Consider the following 25,695-nt stretch of genomic DNA (forward strand, 5'->3'; position numbering starts at 1 on the left):
CCCGACACTCTCCTAACCGCCTCGGACAGTCCTTCATTCCAGCAGCCATCAGGCTCCACAACAGTGGGCAGGGACTGCGGCCAGACATCCAACTAGAACTAATAGGAACCCAAGGAGGACAATAACACTACCGTATGCATACTGCACCTTATGTGAATACTGTGATACTGATACTGTATATTTCAGTTAGTTAGATAGTAAATTATAACACTACCTTATGCATACTGCACCTTATGTGAATACTGTGATACTGATACTGTATATTTCAGTTAGTTAGATAGTAAATTATAACACTACCTTATGCATACTGCACCTTATGTGACACTGTGAATAATACTGTATATTTCACTTAGTTAGATAGTAAATTATATTGACTGATTTGTTCACACTGCTGTCATTAATACTACCTGTACCCCCTCCCCCCCCCCCATCCCCATCCTCCATGCTGCTATGATGCCTGCATTTCCCCAAGGGGACCAATAAAGGAATATATTATCTTATCTTGTGCTTTGTTGTGAAGAAAAAAAGAAAAGAAAATGTTATAAAAAAAAATGTAAGTGTTTTGTGTTGGTAAATGTAGATTTGCATTTATCGTAATCTATACACTTAATCTTCATAGTACCTCAGTACTATCTGTGCAGATGCATACCATAGTGGGCTTGTACAAATAAAATGTAGGCAACCTGTGGGCCAATAATATTATTGCTTCAGTTATATGACCCTAGAAAATAGCATTTTCATGGCTTCCCAGCACCTTTATGAGTCAGGCGGTGAGGGGGGGGGGGTTCATGGCAGCGCTGTACTACCTGGGACCTACCATTTGGTCCTGGCATGCCTTAAGATGAATGGAACCATCCAACTGTCGGATGATGAATTGCGGTCCGCAGGAGAGCCTCTCTATGTAAAAGAGGCGCTTGCAGACATGGCACTTTCATCAATCAGGTGGGGACTGCTGTAATTCCATTACAATGGCAGCAAGAGGAGACACTGTGTCGATGCAGCAGACAGACTTGTTGTTATTTCTCTTTTTTTATTGTTTTCGCCGTGTGGAGACTTGGCCCTCTCTGTGGGATGAAGTACGTGACTTGGGTACCGATTTGACTAAACGTCTCGGGACGATCCGTGTCCTCGTTTGATAACGAAAGGCATTTTTACAGTTCTCCCTCCCCGCTGCCCATAATCAAGCTGTCCACACACCATGGGTGTGAAGCTCCCATAGCCGCCCGCAATTTAATCCTATCTCTCAGACGGCAATATCAAGGTCTCAATTAAAGTGACACCTGGGATGTCGCATCCACACAAGCCCCAGAAGAGCTCCCTGCCGGCGCCGCCGCTCCCCCCACCACCCCTCACTCACTGCTTAGTCAACACTTCACAGGCTCTGGGGATGAGCTTGGCACCGGGCGCTTCCCCAAATGGAATGCCGGTGTGGTTCCGGATGTGTTCCAACAGGAGTGGGTTGCTCTGGTGAGCCTGCAGCAACGGACGGGGAAGCGACCTACGTGCAAGCGCCTCCAGAACAAGGCCGCTATAATCTCCAGGTGGCAGAGTGCTCTCTCTCTCTCTTGGTCTCGTCTACAGCAATTCCACCCTTTTGCCACCACACTTTTTCTACCTTTCTCTGTTGTTACATCGCCACCATATTCATCTCTCTCTCTCTCTCTCTCTCTCTCTCTCTCTCTCTCTCTCTCTCTCTCTCTCTCTCCCCCTCTCACTTTCTCATGCGTGTGGTCGTTGAGTCGTGGCAGTGCTCACGGCAGGGAGGTGAGGTGAGGTGCACCCCAGCTGTTTGGGCAGATAAGCCTCAGCCCGGCCCGATCCCTCGCCGCTCGTCAGCTGAGGTGGGGGGTGCTGTTATTCACTGTGGGCGACAGGCACACTGCTTGCTATTGCTGTTGCAACCGAGCTGTCATGAACGCTTCACCGCCTCCTCCGATTCTCATCCCGAGGGGGGGGATGCGGGGAAGATGAGCCCAAATCTCCTGTCTTAAAATAAACATTGATTTTAATAATGTGAACGTGAAACCCTCTGAAGAATCTTAACTCTTTTCGGTTCCTTTCTGATCTCGTGGCCTGTTATCGGTGGATGTTTTAGTTTTTTTTAGATCGGTTTTAACACATTCGGGGTCAGCAATTAGATGGTCCCCACTCTAGGAAGGCCAGCTTTCCATTACGAACGTTCACTGTGCATCACGTTGTTTGTAGAGCTAAATCTATATTTTATATTATAGCTATAGATCCAATATCATTGTCAATTGACCGTATGAACCTTCCATTCAATATGATTATGCCATAAGGAATAAAGAAGTTCCTGTTTTATACCGTAGTGAATATGAGTGTTATTTCGGAATGATAATTCCTGTGAGGCTATTTATAAGGCGCAACGCTACTAACGTTAAATCCATTGGCGTTTCGTCCATACACACGCTAGAGTTAAAAATCCAAATGCATATGATTGGTATTATGTCCCATCATGAATGCATGAAAGGTGGGGGGGGTCGTTTGTGATTAATTGATTGCCGATAACGCCATTCGTTATTACCACAACATAGGCTGAGCAGGGGGATGGCTATGAAATCCTTGCACGATGTCCATTTGGCCCATGATATAACCCACCACAGTGTGGTGAGTTGGGGGTCCCGACTCACCACATAAAAAAGTCCGCCCGGAAGGTTTTCAGTGTGGCACCCGGTCTGCAACAGGCGTTACTGCATTCTCGAGACAGCGCCAGTACCAGGATCTGGCCGGTACTGCACCTTCGGATTCCCAATATGCCTTTTCCAGGCAAAATACAGCTCTGTGACATGGAATAGGATATTAAAAGCGAATAAAAGAAAAAACGAGTTAACCGCTGGCTCCCAATAACGTATATATACGTGATTGGCCAGGAATGTGTTAAGAGCGCCGCCCAAAACCCAAGGATACGCTTATTGCAAGGGTCGAGTGTGTTCAGTGTCAGCGATTTTTCAGCGAGAAAGGCGAGTGCCATATGGCACGGAACGTAGTATTGATAAAGCCTTTTTAATTGTTTCGTTGGCGCTCTGATGAGGGAGTTATGATATTGTCTTTGTGGTCTGATAATCAAAGAACTGACAGATGGTGAGTTGCCTCCATCCCACGGGACCTTCATCACATGTCCTGATGTGTGGAACACCGGAGCAGAGTCTCGTGGCCACAGCCGGCTGGGAGGTGGCAAATTTACAGCACCGATGGGGGGGGGGGGGGGCTAGATTATATTCCAAGCCAAGAAGCAATTGCCTGGTGAAAAGCACCATGCAAAAGGTCAATAAACAGCGGCCAAGTTATTGTGTGGCAGATTGAAAAGCAAATTGTTTTGCTCCGTCAGTCAGGGGGCTGTGTGTGTGTGTGTGTGTGTGTGTGTACACGCCTGTGTGTTCTGGTTCAGCCCTTTGCCCTGCTCTGTCCGCCAAGGATTCCTCTTGGCTGTGAGTCTTTAGCTGACCTGTCAGTGTTAGTCAGTTTCCAGGACTGTGAAATGGCCCACCACCGGGCTCACCTGGGGCTCTCAAACCTCCTTTTAGCCCTTTCTTCTTCTCTCTCTCTCACTTTTTGTTCACCCCTCTCTAGGGCTGTCAAAATCTGCCAAAAATGACATTAGAATATTCCTTATAAAAAAAACACATGGTCGAACCATTTGAATAATCTATTGTTGCGCATTATGTCCACAAGAGGAGCAAGATGAAATTAATGAAAGTTCACGGTATATAGAACAGATATTTATACACAGCAGCACATCTCCGAAAAAGGTGTGATAAACATCAAACAATATATTTTCCTTGACATGAAACCTGAAATAGTATCAAAACATTGGGGATCCGTATTATGCTTCTGTCAATTCATTATTTAATATCTGTTCAGTAAGCCTACAGTAGCCTATATTCTTGTTTCAACCATAAACTGTTCGAGCTCATGCCGTCTGGCAGACGGTACCGGAGTCTCAGATCCACCTCCAAGAGAACTCTGAACAGCTACTTCCACCGGGCCAACAGGCTACTGACTGAGAGACTCTGTCTGAACCATCATGGTCACGTACAAAATGTCTTGTTAAAGTTATATAGTATAGGATTATATTTGTTGTAGGGCTGGGCGATATGGCAAAAAATCATATCGCGATAACGATATGATAATGTTATCATATTTCTCGATATTGATAATTATCGAAATTGTTAAGTACTTTTTTTTTTTTTTTTTTTTTTTTATAAACAGATGTATGTTTATTTTGCAGCAATTCTTTGTCGTTGCCGCCATCTTTAGTGTTACATCCCCTCACACTCCAGTTCTCAGGCTGCAGCTGGTTTAAAAGCTAAAGTAAACCTGCTTCTCTGCTGGCTGTGGCTCCAGGGGAGTTCTGGCTCTGCTAGTTTATTTTCTATCTTTTGGCGCTTTTTTGGTGGACAAACCACCAAAACCACCAAAATGTGCACCGTGACTCGTGACTGGAGTCTAGCTCTGCTAGCACACATAGCCTACTGTGTACAGACGGTTTCAAACTGTATTTTAAATTAGAAAGCAAACAAAATAAATGGACAAGAGAAGAATAAATCTCAATTTGGTCAGTATTGTCATTTGGACAAGCAAAGCCATTACTTTAAGTTGCAGGCAAGAAAGACAAGTCTGTCCACTGTCTTTGGTTTTAAAACTGCCCTGTTGCAGGTTAAAAAAAAAAAAACACGATTTTTCAATATTTTTTTTATAATCGAATTTTATTTTCATATTCGAATCCCATGCCCATCGAACGAAGCTTCGAAGTATTTAAGACAGCCCTAATCTATCTATCTATCTAAACATCTGTTTTGCCCTGAGGGATGATTTACAATAAATTGCTATAAAAAACTGAAAAGTTAGGGTACTTAAATTCTTGACGTTATATCTCTCAAAACGCTAGTGTTAGCACTTGGCACACAAAATGATACATGTAACGTAGCTGACTTAACGCTAACTGGTTCAGCTGCCGGTAGATCATTGCCGTACGAATTTGAAGCGGCGTGGCGTGTCATTCTTTAACTCTTCCAGAAGCGTTGTGGTCCGGTCTTGAACTGTCCATAAATCCATTTAGTTAGATCCAGCACTGAATGCATCTTGTGATTATTATCTTCAATGACAACACTTATTAGCCGTTGGCTATTTCCTGGTTGATTACGGACATGTCACACGAATGCCAGGCTGCTGAGCCAATAGACAATTTGTTTTATTAGTGTGACAGTGAGCGTAAGGTGCACATAATATCCAGTGATATCCCATGATATAGCTGTCACGTCTCTCCTGTTCGTCATGCAGTGCGTTCAGACACACGCGAGAAGTCGAGAGAGAGACCGCCGAGGCTGTTTAAAATGTTTTAGAAAACACAATTTGAATATATATTTTTACAATCTAATGTATGTTTTTTTTTTTTACAATTATGAATTTGAATATAGAATATTCGTTGACAGCCCTACCCCTCTCACTGTTTCACTGCTTTTTACCCTCTCTCTACTGTATATATAATTATGAATCTCTTTCCCCCGCTCTATATGGGACATTTTGTCCTTCCTGTTTTTGATCCTGTATACTTGGCTTGTATTAAAAAATAAATCACTTGATCACGGGGGAGAGGGGGAGGGAGAGAGCTCCCTGGTTTTCATAGACCATACTGAATGCCTTCCAAGATCAGGCTCAGGCTACAGTATCTCAACAGAGCATCTTGCATTCAGTGAGTCTTGGCTGTGTCGTAATGCTCATGTACTCAACAGTATGCATGTCCTAGGACAATGGCAGACAGAAAACGGAAGCTTCAATTCTCTCATTGCGAATTGGAAGTCCTGACTAATCAATACTGTAGCTCTTCTAGTCCTTAGGCCAACACTTTTTGGTACCAATTGGGTGAGAAAATTCTAGATGTTTTTTTGCTAAATGAGTCTCCTGCCATATTTTGCTCCCCTTCATAGATTTGCTCGTAGGTCGGGTTGTGGGGGTACTAGAGACATGATGACCATGATGACCTTTTTATTCACCCGAGTCTCCTAAACACGTAGGGATAAACTCTCGATCGGACATTCTTACGCTGAGCTATGGTAACTTTGCGCACCTATCCCCTACAGGTGAATGCCTAATAGTTGCGGTTTTCCGGAGGAATTATACGGTATGTGCGCAAAAGTTACCATAGCTCAGCGTAGGAAGGTCCAATCGACTCAGGGTTTATCCCTACGTGTTCCGGAGACTCGGGTGCATACAACTCTAGTACCCCCACAAACTGACCTACGAGCAAATCTATGAAGGAGAGCAAAATATGGCACAAGATAATAATGGATTGGATTTATATAGCGCTCTTCGTGACACCAGAGCGCTTACAGAGTCCATTATTCGTTCATACAGTCATACCGGTGGTGGTAAGCTACAATTGTAGCCAGAGCTGCCCTGAGGCAGACTCACGGAAGCGTGGCGAATAATCATCGCCTAATGCCCCTCCGACCACCACCAACATTCATTCACATGCATACACATTCATACGAGGCAAGTAGGTTAAGTGTCTTGCTCAAGGACACAACGGCAGTGGGATGGACATGGGCTTGAGCGGGATTCGAACCACCAACCCTTCGATCATTGGACGACCCGCTCTACCCCTGAGCCACGCCGCCCCACTTAGTTACAACCAACTCACCCTAAATAACGTCACTTTAACTGCGTGTGGCAATTGGCGCCGATCTTTGTGAATTGGAGTGTTTTTGCAATGAGGCTCATTTGCATAGAAACTTGGGGCACATTTTCCATCCATATTATCTAATTTAAATACTCTCAAATAGCACATGCGCACAGAGACTCAATGATGATGGCAACGCAGTTAGCACGGTAGTTAACCCTTTGTGAATTCACCCCATCGTTTTTACCCCCTTTTTGTCAGGTCCACTCTGTCTTTCTGTGTTTTTCTGTTTGCATCCATTCATCTGCGAGCGCTTCTATGCGCCAATGCGCGCTCTGGCCGGCATCTACAGTATGTGCACAGCACTTTTCACTTTCCCAATGACGGGCGAAGAGAAGAGATCGCTCCTCCTGGCTCGGACATCAGTCTGTCGTCTGGCAGGCCCCAGGGTTGGAGGCCCATTTAGCATGCTGGAGCCAGAGTATGTAGCCCCAGCCTGCCTGGCAAGAGCCGTACTACTCACTGGTTTCCATGAGCCTTCCATGCAAAACACAGGGCCATGCCAGGCCACGGCGTGGTGTCCGGGCCCCTTCTGGCCCTCGCTGCACCCATTCATACAACAGTCATGTTGACATACTAGGGCCTAGCCCCCGTCATTAAGGCTCAAACTTCCACCAGCGAGGAATGGGGCTGTCCTTTTTCATTTGACTTGCCTTCACAAACTGTGTTTTGTTTGCAAAAGGCTCCGTGGGGGATGAGAGGGAGTGCTGTTCACCAGACTTATTTACAGCACAGTTGCGCTTTGTTGCTGATGTCATGATCCGAATTGGACCACGGACGTAGTTTAGTGGAGTAATTTGTAGCACGGCCTTCTAGTGTCCACATCCAGTAAATTTAAACCTCTGGTAAACATCGGTTCTTAACACGGTTTTCCTGCTCTTGTTTCAAACATCCTCCCATGTGTCCCAATTTGTGGTGATTTGATTTGGAGCTGGGATTCCTCTGCATGAACTATGCAAAAAGAAATATCTTCTTTGAGCTTCCTTCACAGTACTAGGTGAGAGGTTATAGCTGGAGAGCCTTAGTTAAAGTGGGCTCCATCGGGAAGATTGTGTTTTTGTAGACGTCAGAAAAGTGCTGTGTTTTAGCAGCTGTTTTTGTTGAAAGAATCTTTTTTTCTTTTTTCCCCCCAGAAATATCAGTCAGTTATGGGGGAAGGAGGTTAGAGAAAGGGAGGGGGGGGCGACACATGAGCTAATCCAAACCCAGTGCCAGAACTGTGGAAGTAGATCTGTGCTCCAGTAACAGTAAAATAACAACACATTAAATGCCAAGGGATGTTTAGAGAGACTGCATGTTGGAAATCAAGTACATTTTGTATTTTGCTTGAGTTGAGCTTCCTTTTTCGGGCATAAAGTGAAAAGTGAACCGGTGCCAGGTAAATATTGACGAAGAAACTTGACTGCTGCGAGTACATGTTTTATTCAGTTATAATCACTTAGGCTATAAAAGAACATTTACGCTCTCAGAAGACAGGTCTCTTGAACATGTTAAAAAAAAATCCTGAAAGACTTGGACTCTGGAGACGGGACACGCAGGTACAGTGGCGATGGGTCATTAGGGGCAGAGCCCCAACCTAGTGTCACCAAAAATAACTGCAGACAAATGTTATTCATTCTTAAAGATTTGCCTATTATTTGCTCAAATGTATTATGTATCAATGTTACTAAATTCAATCAATGCATATACATTTTATTAGTATTTTAGTTCATGTCATCTCTCTTCTCCTGATCGTTGGGTCTAAAATAGCACGAATGGGGCTAGCCCCTCCATCAATGCAAGGTGTACTGTACATGGGGAAAATCCAAGTGTGCATGCTCAGGGTGTATGATTCACAGTAGACTACATCAATTTGATGGCAAGTGGAGCTCGGAGCCCCTAGCCCCAAGTGAAACGTCATTTCGTATTTCAAAGTTGATTGGCTGGCGTCGGATTACAGTCTGCAAAGAAGCTTTTCATTGCTAACGGCAACTACTCACTGTAAACAACATAGCTAGTGAAGTTACATCAAAATGAACAAGGTTGATTACTTGATCGAACACATGTTTGAAACCCTGCATTTGGAGGATAAATTAGAAATCAAATGTCTATGTCCACACCAGCCACTTGATATGATCATAACTCAAACAGCTTGCAATGGTAACTGTGGGTTTAACGTTGAGTGGTTCTCAAAGAAGTGGCTAACGGCCAGCGTAGAAAAGGGCACACTCTTCTGTTTTCCCTGTCTGCTCTTTGGTGGAGATGGCACCTGGTCCAAGACCGGTTACAAAGATTTAAAACATCGTTCTTAGAGGGTAGTAAAACACGAGAGCAGTGGGAGTCATCTGGACAATGTTGTCAAATTGGGCTTACTTGGAAAGGTAAACGTTGCAACCCAAATTGACACTGCATACAAGCGCTCCATCGAGCTGCATAACAAACAGGTGGAGTAAAAACGGTATGTGCTAGGTTGAATCATAACATGCATAAAATTGTGTGGAAAATGTGAAACAGCACTGCAGGGCCACAACGCACAGGTATGTGTTGTAACGGCAGCGTCGGAATGCAACAAATCTCAGGTCTAATTTGTGTCGTTTCTGTATATTTCCCAATTCATTTTGAAGTAGTAATGTAATCAAAGCAGGGTAGTAAGAACACCAGATGGAAGCATCTGAGCAACTTGGTTTAGACATTAGAGGGAATTTGTTTCACCACGATATCTCGGCATATGTCACTCAGCAAAACAACTTTGCCACGTGTGTGTGTCGTTTGTTTTTTTGCAATCTCAGTCACACCCTGGTTGACAGTGCATTGACACATGGGCAGAGAGAAGAATGCCACTCGGCAGGAAATGTCATAGTATACATTCACAGCCTGCGTGAAGAATGTGGTCTCTGTGCCCCCCCCCCGCCCCAGACATACTACTGTACTGACTGTATTGATTGACTGTACTGAAGTAAAGTGCTCCTTGCGAAACCGGAAAGTCAACCACTTCTCACAACTAAAGACATACCATGTACACATGTTGTATTGCTTTCAACTTTGAACTTGAAGCAAAGGTTGCCACACTGAAAACAGCCGCTGACTAAGTAGTAATTAGATTTTTCTGCTATTTAAAGCAATATTTCTTTCCAGGTGACGCCCTCACTCACTAACTCGTGTTGTGACTCATAACAATGAGGCAACTAACGCATTCATTGTCACTACCTGTGTTCAGGCATTTTTGTTTACTATATGTATTATTGACATACTTTTGGGTATTTCTGCTTCATTAGATATAATACCACAGCGAAGATTAACATGGAGCAGAGAGAAGGGGATGACAATACATCAAAGGTCGAGGCCTGGACTTGAACCCAGAACATTGCAGTTATGTTATAATGTGCCTTATCTTGGCAGCTTCCAGGATGCCCCAATTCCAATCTTTTCAAATCACTTCTTGGAAATATGACATCCATTGCTACTGAAATATTATCAGGACAGTAGCTGCATACCGGTATGTGTTAAAAGTATGATTTTTAGAACCAGGATTTTAAAATGAAAGCAAATGAAAAAAATATTACATGACTAAGACAACAGACTTTGACTGCTCATGAACTCGTATGTAAATTGGTTTCACAGTGCCTTCTCTGGTGTAAAACTGTTCAGGAGTCACCCACTTGGGCGCAGGACCGTTTTTCTCACTCCAGGCGTGTAATTCTGAGGCTCTCAGTTACCTTGTAATAAAAGGCTTTATCCGTCCATTGTTATTACCAGTCAACTTCCTGATCTTAGGCCAGTTGTGACCTTTACCTTGAACAGCATTTGACAATATGTCTTCATAATCCTCACCTGTGTTAAAAAAAAAATACTTCTACACGTCCTGTTCTAACAAAAGTGAATAAAGAAATTGCCGCCTCAGGAACATGGCTCCACCAAACGTTTTATGTGCCTTATCAGGTGGGATTTTCAGACCATATGAAATGTCATCCACCATCTAGACGTCATGTTTACTGAAAAATTTGGCGAGCTGAGGAAGAGACTAACGGAAGCTATGGAATGTCGGGAGGGGGGCAGAGACAACGTTGTCGAGGCGATGGGAGCTCATTGGGAGCTCATTATTCCCCTGTCTATGCTGGTCCACGGTGCTCCTCTGACGGGCTCCGGAGGAGAGGATGGAGAAGGATGACTGAGGTCACACCACACGTTTCAGAAAAGAGTTGCTGGGGAAACGACGGGACCATGGAAACAACACGTCTGGCGCTATAATCCAGGATTACCGTCTGGTTTTTTTGCGGATGTCTGCCACCGCAAGACAAGATAACGCCACTGCCGCTTACGTGTATTCTTTTTAAAAAAAAATTTAATGTTGAGCTGCAACATCAGTATGGCGGGGAGCAGCCATATGCCCATCCTGCCCCAACCAAGCACCCACTACCCTCCCCTTGACCCCCTTCAGTCCATGTTTTCACGGCAGCAGACTGGGGTATAGACCAGGGCTCCAGACTAACTTTTTTCACCACCGTCCCAGAACCGTCCCGAAATACAATTTTAACCGTCCCAAAGTGAATGTAACCGTCCCAAAAATCAAATGTCGTTAATTTACTTTGGTTTTGTCGTCTATAGTTGTTATTGCCATAAGAAACACCATTCAGAGAAGGGGAGAATAAATTGATTTAGTCAAAAGGCTCCCAGGTGGAAAGATTTCACAAGAATAATTATGATTTAAAAATAAATAAATATATATATATAAAAAAGTGTTTAACAAGGTTCTAGTATAGGGATATTTGGTCACGGTGCTGTTATAGTCAACCAATTGGAGCCATGTTGATTATTCCTTCCATAGGAAAATATATTTAAATGTATTTGTATTTTATTTCGTTTTCGGTTTTTTTGTTATTACAAATGTGTGTGTTTATGGTTGAAAATGTTAGAGATAAATAAAGATCAAATCAAATCTAACTGAATAAATTATCCCTCTTCTAACAAGAAAGAAAAACGTAGTTTAGCTTTAAACTATATAATGTCATTGCGTCCAGAGATTCCACCTTTGATAACTAAAGTAATGACACTTGACTAGTAATGAAACATGTCCCTTAGATCGCGCTGTCCTCCTGGTCGATATTGATAACTGCTGCTAAAATAAAATAAAATAAGTCCCGAGTCGAGACTCCGTGCTGCTTCAGTTCCAATGAATCCCAATAGTATGCAACTGCAGAACCGCAGAGCCAGGGGCGCTTTCAGGTCCGTTCACAGGCCCGCTCAACAGCGCCCCCCACCCAACGGCTGAATTGCCAATGGCTGAATTGGAGTATTGCACAGTGCAATACTCCAATTCAGCCATTGGCAATTCAGCCGTTGGGTGGGGGGTGCTGTTGAGCAGGCCTGTGACCGGACCTGAAAGCGCCCCTGGCTCTGCGGCTCTGCAGCTGCATGCTATTTGCAAATCCAGCATGAGCCAGCTCCCGCTGCAGCCGTCGTTATCAGAAGAACACTACACACATATCATAATGTTTACAGCAAACTGTAGTTGATCACCAGGTATGTTTTATTAACGTAGACTAATTCATATATATATATGCGCGCACTGACAGTCGGCTAATTGACATTTCCTGTGAAAAAAATAAAATCCTCTCGTCCCGTTTGCGTCCCAAAAAAAGATTTCTGTTCGTCCCAAATCAATATTTGATCGTCCCCGGGACGACGGGACATCGTTAGTCTCGAGCCCTGGTATAGACACAGGTGAGAGTGGCAGCCTGGTGAGACACCTGCTGTCAGAGGAACAGATGCCTTTTTACAGCAACGCAGTTACTTGGGAACAGCCCATGTCAGCTGTCTATTGTATAAACGGGTTGTCGCATGTCGATTGACCTGGGGCTACGCTGTAACACGGGTCCTACCTTGGTCGGCTTTGTGTCTGCACTTTGGCTTTGATTACTGTGCACTAGTGTGACATACCGGTATCTATGGCTAATAATAAACTGGTGCTATTCATATTTCTGTTTGAATTAAGTTGTACACTGTAGTTGTGCGAGGCTTGAGCACATCTCGTACAACATACACGCGTACGCTTTTCGTCACATCAGATAATCTGCTGACCAATTGACAAAAGATTCTGTCTCAAAACTCTGGTGGAACCCACATCCTCAAGATTGTATTTCTGCAGTATAAAAAGTAGAATTTTAAATGTGGCTGTTGTTTACATTCCCGCCTCTGCGGGAGGATGTGTTCTGCCACTGATGTTTACCGAGGGGGCGCCTCTTGTGTGCGCTGGGATTGGAAGAAAAAGGGATTCATAGCTCATCTCCACTCTACAGAAGCGTGCCGTGAAGGGCCGTGCAGGACTGAGTAATGCCCGGTTCGGTCCTAGAGTGCTTCCATTGCATACAGAACCAGCGGGGCTGAGCTTGTTACCATAGTGTTGCTGCAGGTACAGGACACTATTATACATTTTGGGTCTGTTGTGCGACACTAACCGCTAACTACACAAACCGCTAGCTAACTTTTGGCTGCAAGTCAACCTTTTATGACCCGAGTTGGCGTAGGATTTTGTTACTTTTCTGTGTTCACTCCAGTCCACTCACTTCAATCATGATGAGGGAGAGCATTTGAGTTAGCCTAGCGACCCCCTCCAAGCGGAGCTGACTGCGTCTCTACAGTGAGGTCAAATCAAGACTTCAGTATCCCCTCAGTACAGAGGGCACTAATAGGCAGACGGCGGCCTGGGTCCGGACCCAGATGACGTCCTATCCGAGACTGTGGCGATTATTAAGAGCGGCAACGTGAAGCACCACTACGGCGAGACAAAGCACACGTCCTTTGAGCAAACATGCCCACAGAAAACAAACCATCGAGGAGCCCAATGTGATCGCTCCACTAGAACCGTACGAGCACCTACACATGTGTATGAGAAGGCCCCGACACCATTCCAGCCCACATTTAAATTCCTGGCAGGACAAGCTAGAGCTCACTTCTCTCTCTGAACAAGAGACAGTGGGGGAGTGGGATATAAGCGGGAAATAAATAGATAAGGAGGTGTTGAAGCTGTTCAGTTGTTGTGTTGAGACTCAAGCTACACTTTTTATTTCATTAAAATGTGCAAATCTTTCAAAAGCTTATTAGTTATGTAGGTGTTTATTTTATTTTTTATTAAGCCCTTATTTTACTTGAAATGAGAAAAGAACATATTATTAAAGAACGTATTATTTATAATCCATCCGGTTCAGTGTGAATACGGACTATAAATATTGTTTAAATATTATTGAATTGTACTTTTGTACTCTACTACATACAGACGTTGATACAACTACTAGGCTACTTCAATATAAATTTGGCACTGAATCATAACCTAAGTTAGTAGGGGTGTAACGGTGCACAAAAACCACAGTTCGGTACGTACCTCAGTTTTGAAGTCACTGTTCATTCCGGTACAGTTTGGGAAAGTTTGCAGAACGTGGCTTTCCATGTTGCACTCAGGGGTGACGTAGTGTACAGTCACTGTTAAGTAGGGCTGTCAACGAATATTCTATATTCAAATTAATAATCGCCATAATCTCTCAGCGGTGTGTGTGGGCTGAACGAACAACATCCGCAAGTTATATTTTGGGAAGGGGGTGACTTGGGGTTTTGCAAGTTAAAAAAAAAGTGCTGCACGTGTGTTCCTTTAGTGGTTAAAGTAGTTTTGCATTAATTCGGTACACAGCGCATACTGAACCAAAGGTCCAGTATCGAAAAGGTTCTGTACGGCAGCTGGGTGGCGCCGTGGAGATTGCGCTTGTCACCAATGCAAGAGACTCCGGTCTCGAATCCGGGTGTCAGCATTGCCTCCGGCTTGGGCCGGCCGTCATACTGGCTCAATTGGCAGAGCCAGCGGGTGGAAGTCGATGGGTGGTAATTTGAACGTTGTGGACAGCGACTCCTATAGGTCGGTTGGGGGACGCCTGCACAGCAGAGACAGGAAGTGGCGGGGGTAGTGTGAGCCTCCCATGCGTTACACCTCACCAATGAGAGTCCGCGCTGGCAGGTGAAAAGATGCGACAGGCTGCCTCCTCGTGTACCGGAGGGGACACGTGATGCAAGGCTTCTATCCTCCCTACAACCGACCAGTGGGGGGCATAGTCGAGCAACGTTCAAGACAGGGGAGGGGAGAATTGGAAACACGAAATTTGGATGGGAGAAAAATAGAAAATAAGGAGAAAAAGTGGAGAAAAAAAAGGTTCTGTACGAATACGTGTACCGTTACACCCTTATGAGTTAGACATTATGATGTGCCAGACCTTTGCTTGAGGAAATCCTCTCTGAATGTTGAATACCTCTACCTTTTTAATAGATTCATTCTCATTCACACAAGTATGTGCTTTAAATGTTTTAGCTCAGGGTATCGTTGCCCTGCGGAAGTTTGGTTTGTGAGGCCCAGTGAATGAGCCGAGCCATTACACACAACCTTGAATCGAGTTTAATTCAATATCGGTAGGATCTGCATTAAGTAATGGACCACCTTCTGAGTCGAACGACTGCGGCAGCGTAGCTGTAATAAGAATATGAACATGGCAATGCGTTGCTCGCATTCCAAACCACGCCGGAGTGTCTTCATGTACGCATGGTCCTCCAAAGCCTTTCAGGTTAATTGCATTAGTTGGCGTTCTAAATGAATTGGCTGTTTATTCAGAGGATATTCAAGGGCTGAATGTTCCCCCTCTCTTGTTGTTAATATACACAGAGCTGCTTCTTGGCACCATTATATTATCTCTGTACTGTAGGTGTACAACGCAATAACCTTCAAACCTCGAGATGTGAAAACGCTGCAAAATTTCCTTTTCTCTATATTTCACGTTTCACTGTCTACTCTCATTGTTTATGTTTGACATTTTCCAATTTAGTTGTCTGAAGTGACGGCAAGGAGACAATCCCTGCAGGTAGACAAATTACTTACACAGACGCACACAAATGGACACATGCACACAAAACAAAAAAATTGCTGTGTGACCATAAATGCAGAATTTAGGAAGGTTATAGTCTGAGGGGGAGGAAAGGCTCCAGTATAATGTGCTCTTTAATAAAGACACAGGTTGCCAGATTGGGAGTGTCAGTGTGTGCTGCACGCAGCCCCCCAGAGGTGATTTATGACCAGGCCGCCAGGCTATTAGATTATAGGCTCCTGGTCCCGCTCAGACCGCCGATAAGACCCCCCCCCCCCACTACAGGTACACACGTTTTCATTTCAGGGGAATAACGCTGCTTTATGATAAAGGACTGGGAGTACGATGAGAGTATAATCATGTCGCCTCCTTCCTGCGGGAGCTCAGTTAGTTTAGAGTTGCTTCTTTTTTTGGAGCGATTGCCCCTGGATGTGTTAAGAAAATGGATGGTCTTGAATTGTTTCCATCCATTTTTGTATTTCAAATCACAAAATCCCTATTTCGGAACATAAACATCATTATGTATTTATATATATGTATATCTTTTTATTAAAAATATTTTGGCTCACATCTAGGAACCTCCACAAGAAAAAAATTATAATAAAGCATCTATTTCTTTTGCCACGTGAAGATTGCCTCTATTTATTCTGAAACCATTCTCACTGGAACAAATTCAAGCTAATGTACTTGCAAATGTACTTGTGCCTCAGAACCACACTGCAAAATAATAAATAAAAGTGCAAGTCTGCGGATCGTACCTCCTCTGAGTGGGAAATGGTGTGCGTTTACCTGATTACGAGTGAGGGGACGGAACAGTGAGGTCAGAGGTCGAACCGCAGAACGGCACGGCCAAAAGGCCAGTTGTCAACCGCCGGTGGAGGAGAAACGCCACGGTGTGCCAGCCGGAGTGGCTCGGGAAGAGGACGAGTCAGGGTCGCTTTCAATTAGCACAGCGTGACATCACTGCACTGAGCCACAGGGGCTGGGGGGGGGGTGTAAGTAAAGTGGTGAAGGAGGGGCTAGGGAATGCTGCAGCGAGCAAAGTATGGAGAGAAGGAAAGGAATTCAGAGACTGATCTGATCTTCTTTGCACACAGGCGTTTAGTATACCGGTACCTGCACATAATTGGTCAACAAAATGGAACGGTGTCTTAATTATTATGTATCTTATCTTATATATCTTCTAAATATCTATCCCTTTTTTAAATGTATATTTCAGTAACAGGAACCCTCGGACCCAAAAGTATATTTAATGACTTTACTTTGTACTGTATTTTTCCTTCCTTGTTTGAAATTATAAAATGAAGTGTAAAGTCTCAAGAATATTGCCTAAATGGACCACGTGCATCGAGATGATCGCTTCCTGGTTTGACTTCTTTCCCCCGTTCCATGAGTGTCAAAACCTCCACAGTTCCTGCCAGTTTGTAAACACTGAACACTGAATGCATGCGTTAGCGGTTTGCATGTGTGTTGGTTGGGTGACATGAGCCAGTAGGACTGATGTAAATCCAGCAGCCCTCACTCCCTCCACCCAGCCTCTCGATGCATCTCCAGTAGTGGAGGTGAAGTTGGTGATGAAGGGGACAGATTCAGGATGGCCTCTTGAAAGGCGGATGAAGGAGAACAAGAATTAATACATCTAATCGACAAGAAGCCATTTGTGACGATGAGGCTTAACGACCCTTCACACTGTAGAATACCGATAAGGCCGCTCCCCCGTGATTCATGTCATATAATACGACAAAGGGACAAAAAGAGGGAAAACAGCATGTAAGTGTGTTGGAAGAGAGGAGACCCCAGCGGCCGTCACCAACTGCATCGTTATGTTGAACTGGGAACATGGATACTGACCGTCTCAGGATAATGAACTCTCGTTGCGATTCTGCAGATTGGGGCCCGTTTAATTCATGTCCCCCGTAGGGCTTCTGAGATATAAATAGTTTTGTTGAAGTTGAAAATGGTACGCAGTGATTTCACAACATGCAGGAACCCCCCCCCCCCCCCCGAGGTTGGTACATGCCAGCTAAGCATAGTATGACTAATCACGGTCTAATGTGCAGAGAGAGGGTGAGCCGAGAGCCAGAAGAAATATACAGCTCACTTGTTTAAAGGTATAAACCATTTAACGTATAGTGTGTGTATGAGTCTGGGGCATATACCAACGTGCCACATTCCCATTACACTTTCACAAATGCGCCACACACCACCCTTTTTATTATAATTTTTTTATATTATCTTTTTCCTCCTTTTTTCCGTTTTTTCTCCCATCCCAATGTTAGTCGTTATGCTAATTCCCAATCCCCTTCCTGGTCGTTGTGCACTCTACCCCCTACCGTCGGTCCGGGAGGGCAGAGACTATCACATGCTTCCTCCGACACATGTGTACCCAGCCCACTGCTTCTTTTCACCTTTGAGCGCGGACTCTCACTGGGAGAGTAACGTGTGGAAGGTCACACTACCTCTCTTAGATCCTTCCCTTGCTGTGCAAGCGCCCCGACCGAACTATAGGTGTCGCTGTTTACAACGACCAGGACACACCCTCGCCGGGTTTCCCACCCTCTAACACTGCCAATTGTGTTAGTATGGACGGTCGGCCAACCCGGAAGCACCACAGCTGGATTCGATCCCACTGTCTCTGTGGTGGTAGACAGACGCTTAGTCCACTGCACTACCCGAGTATTTACAGACAATGTGCACCCCCCTGTTAATTTAGCAGGACCTCTTTAAAAAGGAGGTTATTTTTATTTCTCTGTGTGCTGTAGCTTTGATGTGGTTTAACTTTATCTCTAAAAGGAAGGCAGGGCGATTAAGTGGAACCCAATCTCCACGCACCCCTGCTCCCCTCAGCAAATGCCTCTGTTGAACAACACTATCACACATATTACGCTAAATCGTGCGATTGGGCTTATCGGGTTGTGTTGCCCAGATAGCGGTGGCTAACAAAGACACATCCGTGGAAATGGGAGGAGGAAATGGCCTCAGATGAAAGTGAGTATCAACAGATCATTATTCTCTCTGATCCACAGTGTGGCGAACGCATTGGATTCAGATTGTTTGGCAAGACACGGGTCCAGTCTGGACGAGAGGCTTGCAGGTCCATGATCAATATCATTTCTTGAGAGCAATAAGCGATAAATTCCCTGATTAATTTCCTGCTGCTTATCAGTCTTAGAGAGATATACAGTAGAGAGATATACAGTAGGCTGCTCTCTCAACCCTGATTTTCATCAAGGGATGGGAACAAGCATCTTCAGTATAAAACATCTTTGCCAACACCCCCCTCCTTCCTCTCTCTCTCTCTACCCAAGTCTATTACATTCTCCTCCCTTTCAAAAAGACAGCAATTAATCTAATTAGTAATCAATCAGCCATTGGGGCCCCCGCCTCCCCTGTGCTAATGGCGGATATGACAGGCCGGGCCCTTGCATTATTAATACCTCCATTCCAGGAGCCTAGGGCCCCCTCGGACGCCCACGGCTAGGGGCCATTGATCACCACCACAGCCCAGCAAACACTACAATGTCTACTGGGAAATATCTGGGGTGATGTGAGAGAGATGGAGGGGGAGGTAGAGAGGAGCTGTCTGTGTAGGAGGGGGTTATGCAGTGAATCCACTTAGGAGAGTTTAGGGTGATTTTTGCGGAGGGAAGGATTGTGCATAAAATGTGCTTCAGGGAGGGTTTGCAGAGCGAGGAAACTATAGATGAGACGTGGCGTTGGAAGCGTAAGGTGTGCAGGGAAGCTACAGAAAGTGTTTGTAGAGCGAGGAAACTATAGACGTGGCGTTGGAAGTGTAAGGTCTGCAGGGAAGCTTCAGGAAGTGTTTGCGGCTACATGAGGAATCCTGCATGGCGATAATGGGAATGTTGTGCTGCGGAACGCTTGCTTGGTTAATGGGCCTCACCTCTAGACTATTATGGTGAGGGAGGGGGGGGGGGCTCTCTCTGTGGGACCATTTCCAGCAAATGAGATTAGAAATTATAGGACTCCACTTTAAAACCGGGACACAATGATGGCTGTGTGGCAATGAAACGATCACGGTTATATTATGCTTTATCTCCGACACGCTACACGATCACCCAAACTAATAAGGGTGCAGGGCTCGATGCCTCCAGCGGCTGAACGGGTCTAGTTGGAGGGATGCATCACGCGCCTGTTCCATGCAGGGCTGGAGAACAACAAGTGAGCAAAACAACAGGAACCCCTCGGCCGTTCACGGTGAGCTCTTCGTTGCTATTTCAGATGCACACAGAGCACATTGTACAGCCTTTAACTGGTTCAGCTGACCCTAATTTGTCCAGGCTCTCCATGCCCGCAGCTGCTAATCACGCCCGCTGTCCACCACGCTTGTTGTTTTGAGTACATGTTTTCCAGACCTCTGTGATGAGTATATTGGTCTTAAAATGGCTTAAAAACAGCCATCTGCAACCTCGAAAAGCCTAATGTTACACCTACATACAGTAACTAGGCTTCAAAATGTTTAAACGCTTAACTAGCTAACCTACCTAACTTTACAAACGCATCATGGACTGACAATATCACTCGCATAGCCACTCTGCCCCTAGTGGCGGCTCACAGGTAAGAAATGTTCAGTCTATGCGAAAACGCTTCGCATCTACGACACTGTGTCCTTGTAAGTTCATAGCATGCCTTTATAAATGCAGGTGAAAAGTTAAACATAACTGTGTATACACTATAATCTGTGTATCCTTATACTTGGTTATTATTTCTAGTTACAATACAGCAGCTTAAGTCGAGTATGGGGAGATGGTGGTGAGTGGTGTGTGTATCGCGCCTAGTGGTCTTTTTTTTTATCCACTTTTTCTCCTTTTTTCTATTTTTTCTCTCATCCCAATTAGCCGTGCCAATTCTCCCCTCCCCTGTCTTGATCGTTGCTCGCATGTGCCCCCCACTGGCCGGTTGTAGGGAGGATAGAAGCCCATCACATGTCCCCTCCGATACATGTGGAGGCAGCCAGTCACATCTTTTCACCTGCCAGCGCGGACTCTCATTGGCGAGGAGTAACGTGTAGGAGGCTCACACTACCCCCGCCATTTTCCTGTCTTTTGCTGTGCAGGCGCCCCAACCGACCTGTAGGAGTCGCTGTTCACAACGACCAGACTACCAGTCTACCACCCATCGACTTCCCTCCCGCTAACTCTGTCAATTGAGTCAGTATGATGGCTGGCCCAAGCCGGAGGCAATGCTGACAGCCGGATTCGATACTGGTGTCTCTTGCGTTGGTGACGAGCGCAATGTCCGCTGCACCACCCAGCCGCCCGAGCCATTTTTTTTTATATATATCTTTTTCCCCCTCCTTATTTTTCCGATTTTTCTCCCATCCCACTGTTAGTCGTTATGCCAATTCCCAACCCCCTTCCTGGTTGTTGCGCACTTTCCCCTACTGTTGGTCCGAGAGGCCGGAGACTGTCACATGCTTTCCTCCGACGCATGTGCAGCCAGCCGGCAGCCAGCCTGGCCGCGCAGATTCTCACCGGGAGAGTGTAACGTGTGGAAGGTCGCACTACCTCCCTCCAGATCCTACCCTTGCTGAGCAGGCGCCCCGACCGAACTGTAGGGGTCGCTGTCCACAACGCCCAGGACCCACCCACGGCTCCCCTCCCCCTAACTCAGCCAAACGAGTTAGTATAGCGAGCCAAGGCAATGCTGACTCTCCGGGGGTCGAGACCGCAGCCTCTTGCATTGGTGACGAGCACAATCTCCGCTACGCCACCTGACCGCCCCAGCCTAGTGGTCTTTTAATGAATCCCAAGAGGACATCAGGACATTTTCCATGATTTGAGACCCTGTGTCATTTTGGTACATTCACCAAAACTGCCCCCCAAAACTCCCTCCCTCAGTCCCTTTACAGTTTTAGTCACGGCCAGGCCAGCGGCCACACTGGGCTAATTAACAGTGGCTGTGGGTTTATAGCCCTCCGTTGGTATCATGAGACCATGGTGGGAGACGGTTGCTCTGAGCTCACAGCAGCTGCAGTCAGCTGTCTTTATGCTCATCTGCTCCACAGAGTTAGTCAGCCAGTAAGGGGGGCAAACTTTTCGCCATGTGAGGAATCGCTCCGCGGTCATGGCCCCCTGGGGTCTGTGGTGGTGGGGGGTGTTTGTGGGGGCGGGTGCACCCTGGGGTCTGTGGTGGTGGGGGGTGTTTGTGGGAGCGGGTGCCCCCTGGTGGTGGTGGTTGGGGGTGTTTGTGGGGGCGGGTGCATTTCTCCAAAATCCATCGACCCCTTGCCATTAGTCACCGCCAGCCATTGGAGATAATCAGTGATGAAGGGGGTGGGGGCTGACCTTGATAATCAGTGATGAGGGGGGGGGGGGGGGGGGGGGGGGGGGGTGCTGACCTTGCTAGAATGGATCGGTAGGAAGTTCATCTGGCATGTATTCTCATCAGTGCTTGGCGCTTTTTCTTTGGGGAGGGTGGTTACAAGATGACAATACAGTTGGTGAAGCTCATGACTGAGTGGACCCGCGGTTTGAAACCCCCAAATGAGCCGGGTGATCATGAGACTCAGGATTCAAGGGGAATAAAGAACCGCAGTTCTGGAAAAATTTCCTCAGCAGAGAAAATGAATGAAGTGGTGTTTTGCTTCGCAGAAGTCGAAGCACAGTAGTCCTCTGTTATTCTGTAGCACAGTTCTCATGTACAATAAGATGGTTTCAGAGTAGTCCTGTGTTATTCTGTAGCACAGTTCTGAGGTACTATAAGAGGGTTTCAGAGTAGTCCTGTGTTATTCTGTAGCACAGTTCTGAGGTACTATAAGAGGGTTTCAGAGTAGTCCTGTGTTATTCTGTAGCACAGTTCTGAGGTACTATAAGAGGGTTTCAGAGTAGTCCTGTGTTATTCTGTAGCACAGTTCTGAGGTACTATAAGAGGGTTTCAGAGTAGTCCTGTGTTATTCTGTAGCACAGTTCTGAGGTACTATAAGATGGTTTCAGAGTAGTCCTGTGTTATTCTGTAGCACAGTTCTGAGGTACTGCAAGAGGGTTTCAGAGTATGTCCTGTGTTATTCTGTAGCACAGTTCTAAGGTACTGTAAGAGGGTTTTGACAATAAATGCAGGAACTATGTCACATGTGTAGGGAGTCAGGGACACTGTTCTTTGGTGCATTTGGTTTGCATTAGATAACATTCCTCTCACTGGTCTGACTCTTGAGCCAATAAACTACACACACACACATATATTTCATTATACTTTCGGTATGACCTTATGCAGGGTAATGAGCATTGTTTTCTGTGTACTATACTTTTTTGATTCACATACAACTTCTTTAAAATCAAACAAAATAGAAACGTTACCTAATCAATAAAATATTTGACATTCAATGTACATCTCCCCCCCCTGGGACAGAAAGCTGCCTCTTGCAACATCTCCAGCCCTCTTATCCCCCCACATCTGGCTCTATTTACAGGCTCTCTGCTTGTGTTAGTGGCAATGTTATGACAGCAAAGCGACAGAGAGGAGATAGTGCTAAGAGGACATACAGCGCCCCCCCCCCCCCCCCCCCCCCCCCCCCCCCATGTCTTCCTCAGTCACAGGGCATCGGCCCTGGTTTGCTACACCACCGCGGTCTCGTGTTGGTGGAACCAAACAACAACAACAAACAACAAAAAGAAGAGCTTATTCGTCGCCACAGCTGTGTTCCTCCCTGCTGTTCCACATACTGGGTCAGCATCGCTCATGTTCTTCTTCTCTTCTGTTTGCTCACACAGGAAGGTTGCTCAACTTTGTGGGAGAGAAACCTTGAGGGGGGTTTAACCCCTGTGTGTCGCCCCCGACCCCACTCACCAGCCCCATCCGGGTCGTCTTCTGGGAGGATCAGGTGGACGTGTCGGGAGTGTATTCCTCCATCTTAACCAAATCAGGAAGTAAGTTATCATTTGAAATCATTCGTTGTTCAACCACCGTGCCTTCTTCTGCCCTATATAATTTTTTGTTGAGGAACATGTTGACTCTGTCTCTCTGAAATATTGCTGGCATACACTTTTACATATTTTATTTCACAACACAGTCCCAGAATATTGCATTTAATAGTCTGTGGCATCAAGGTGAATTAAGAGAATGCCGGCTCTTTAGAGCACCGAGCTATAATTTCAAGTTCACAACCGCCGAAGCTGAAATTGGCCACGGTAATGGATGATCACGGTGAGAGGGCTACGTGTTACTTAATGGATCTGGGTATTACACCCTTAGCCGATTGTATAAGCCTTTATTGGTCATGATTGTTGAGTACTTTTTCACAGTAGGGAGAAAAATAGCCCTTCAGAGCTTTCAATCTAACCCCTACCTCACCTACTACCACAGGCAAAGCAACAACCCTACTGTTTTTCTGCATCCAACACTGTTTCTACTTGCGGTGATTTTGACGGTATGAGGTGTTCGCGCTGATGCACCTCTCTAATCATACTCCTTTTCTAAGCATTGCTTTTGTGCTGTGATCCCTCTTTTGGTCGGCTGTGTCAACATGCGACACAGGGGCCATTGTGGAGCAGTGTGCATTTAGTCCGAGTGAATACGAGCCCACGGGCAGTGAGGGAACAATGCATTGCGGCTCTGATGAAGGGCGAGTATAAAGGAGGTCTAGCAGGGCCTAGGTTAGGGTGCATCAAAATACACATTTCCAGCGTATTGATTTGTATGGGTGCTAAAAGTGTTACCATCCATGTAAAAACAATACATGCAAAATATTTTTGCAATACGAGGTGATTTAGATGTGCAACGGTACATCAGTACATGCTGTCCTCTCCCAACATGGCCTGCTGTTAGTGTCTGTGTGTGTCTGTGTGTGTGTGTGTGTGTGTGAGTTGCAACATTGTTTCATCTCGCACCTGGTCCTGCAATTTTTGGGGGGATGGGCGGGATGGGCCTATAAATGGCTTTACCTGTGTGGCTCTGCATCAGAGTTTACTCAATTCCCCCAACTCCACCATCACCCACCACATGATCCAGCTCTCCAACTATATCTCCAGCTATCCAGTTCTCACAAGATGGCGTCGCCGCCCTTAGGCTCCCGCCAGAGCAGCCGCAGCCTGGTCTTTGGTCTGGGCCCCAGCATAACCAATGCAGATGCCATCATCACTGGTGCCAAACTGCCAAGTGGTCGCCAGATCTTGCGGTGCATGCTGTACAACTGCGACACGCAACTGCATGCCAAGCGGCCAGGTTTGACCGGAGCCTTGTCACGGTTCCATGCGGCTAAGGACGTTTTGGAGCAGGTGCAGCCATTTTATGGAAAGGCCAATATTCCAATGGTGAGTGATCGTCGAGCATGCGTCAAGATAGTAGCGTTTGTCGATGCTAGCAACAAGCTGCGGCAAATTCCAAAGGCCAGGCGCTCCAGTGAGGCTACAGCTCGACTGGTGGACGCAATGGAGCACAAGCTGGATGCCACATTCCCGCTGTGGTCTCCAAATGCAGAGGAGCTGATCTGTGATCCAGAGGACATTGCTTTCCTGGCCAGCATGAAGGGCGACAGAGTGGCCACATTTGGAGCATTGGATGCCAATCTGCAATCCAAGTTGAAGCGGCGACAGGAGCGTGAAGCAGCGCAGCAGGCATGCTTTACCAAGGAGCAGCAGGAGATGACTGCGAGGTCCAGCATGGCGGTGGTGTTGGAAAGCGAAAGTGATGAAGACAGCAATGCAGATGAAACAGCTGCTCCACCGGCTGAGAACACACCCACCCGTGAGCGTAAGAAGACTGGCACCACAGCCTTCATTCCATCAGACATTCTCAGCCGGCCGAGTCTTGTGTCACTGGCTACACGGTTGAAGATCACACCAATGCAGCATGCTGCCTTCACGCGTGGTCTGATCGAGGAATCCGGTGGCAATTCGGCAATGGTCTCCACATCCTACGCAACAGCAGACCGAGCGCGCCGCCACGTGTTGCAGGCCATCAGTGAGGACCAGCAAGAACAGTGGACACCACCTCCCATGTGCACCTTGCACTGGGACAGCAAGTTGACGCCAATGCTCAACAATGTGCGCCAGTTGGAGGAGCGTCTGACAGTGGTGATCGGAGACGCGGAGCGGCTCAAACTGCTTGGTGTGCCAGCATACATGAAGGGGACTGATGAGGCATGTGGAACGATCATTGCCCGGC

At 46.1% G+C, this 25,695-nt stretch overlaps 1 protein-coding gene across 1 annotated transcript in view; it reads left to right on the plus strand.

Moving 5' to 3' along the window:
- sema6cb (semaphorin 6Cb) overlaps positions 1–25,695 on the plus strand; it is a 264,346-nt gene that overhangs the window by 91,235 nt on the left and 147,416 nt on the right. Inside the window, exon 3 of the mRNA XM_084336359.1 lies at positions 23,304–23,459. The gene's annotated coding sequence lies outside the window, so the exon portion shown is untranslated. The remainder of the gene's footprint in view (positions 1–23,303; positions 23,460–25,695) is intronic.

The sequence above is a fragment of the Notolepis coatsorum genome (assembly GCF_963971535.1).
Source record: "Notolepis coatsorum genome assembly, chromosome: 19".
Taxonomy (NCBI): Eukaryota; Metazoa; Chordata; class Actinopteri; order Aulopiformes; family Paralepididae; genus Notolepis; species Notolepis coatsorum.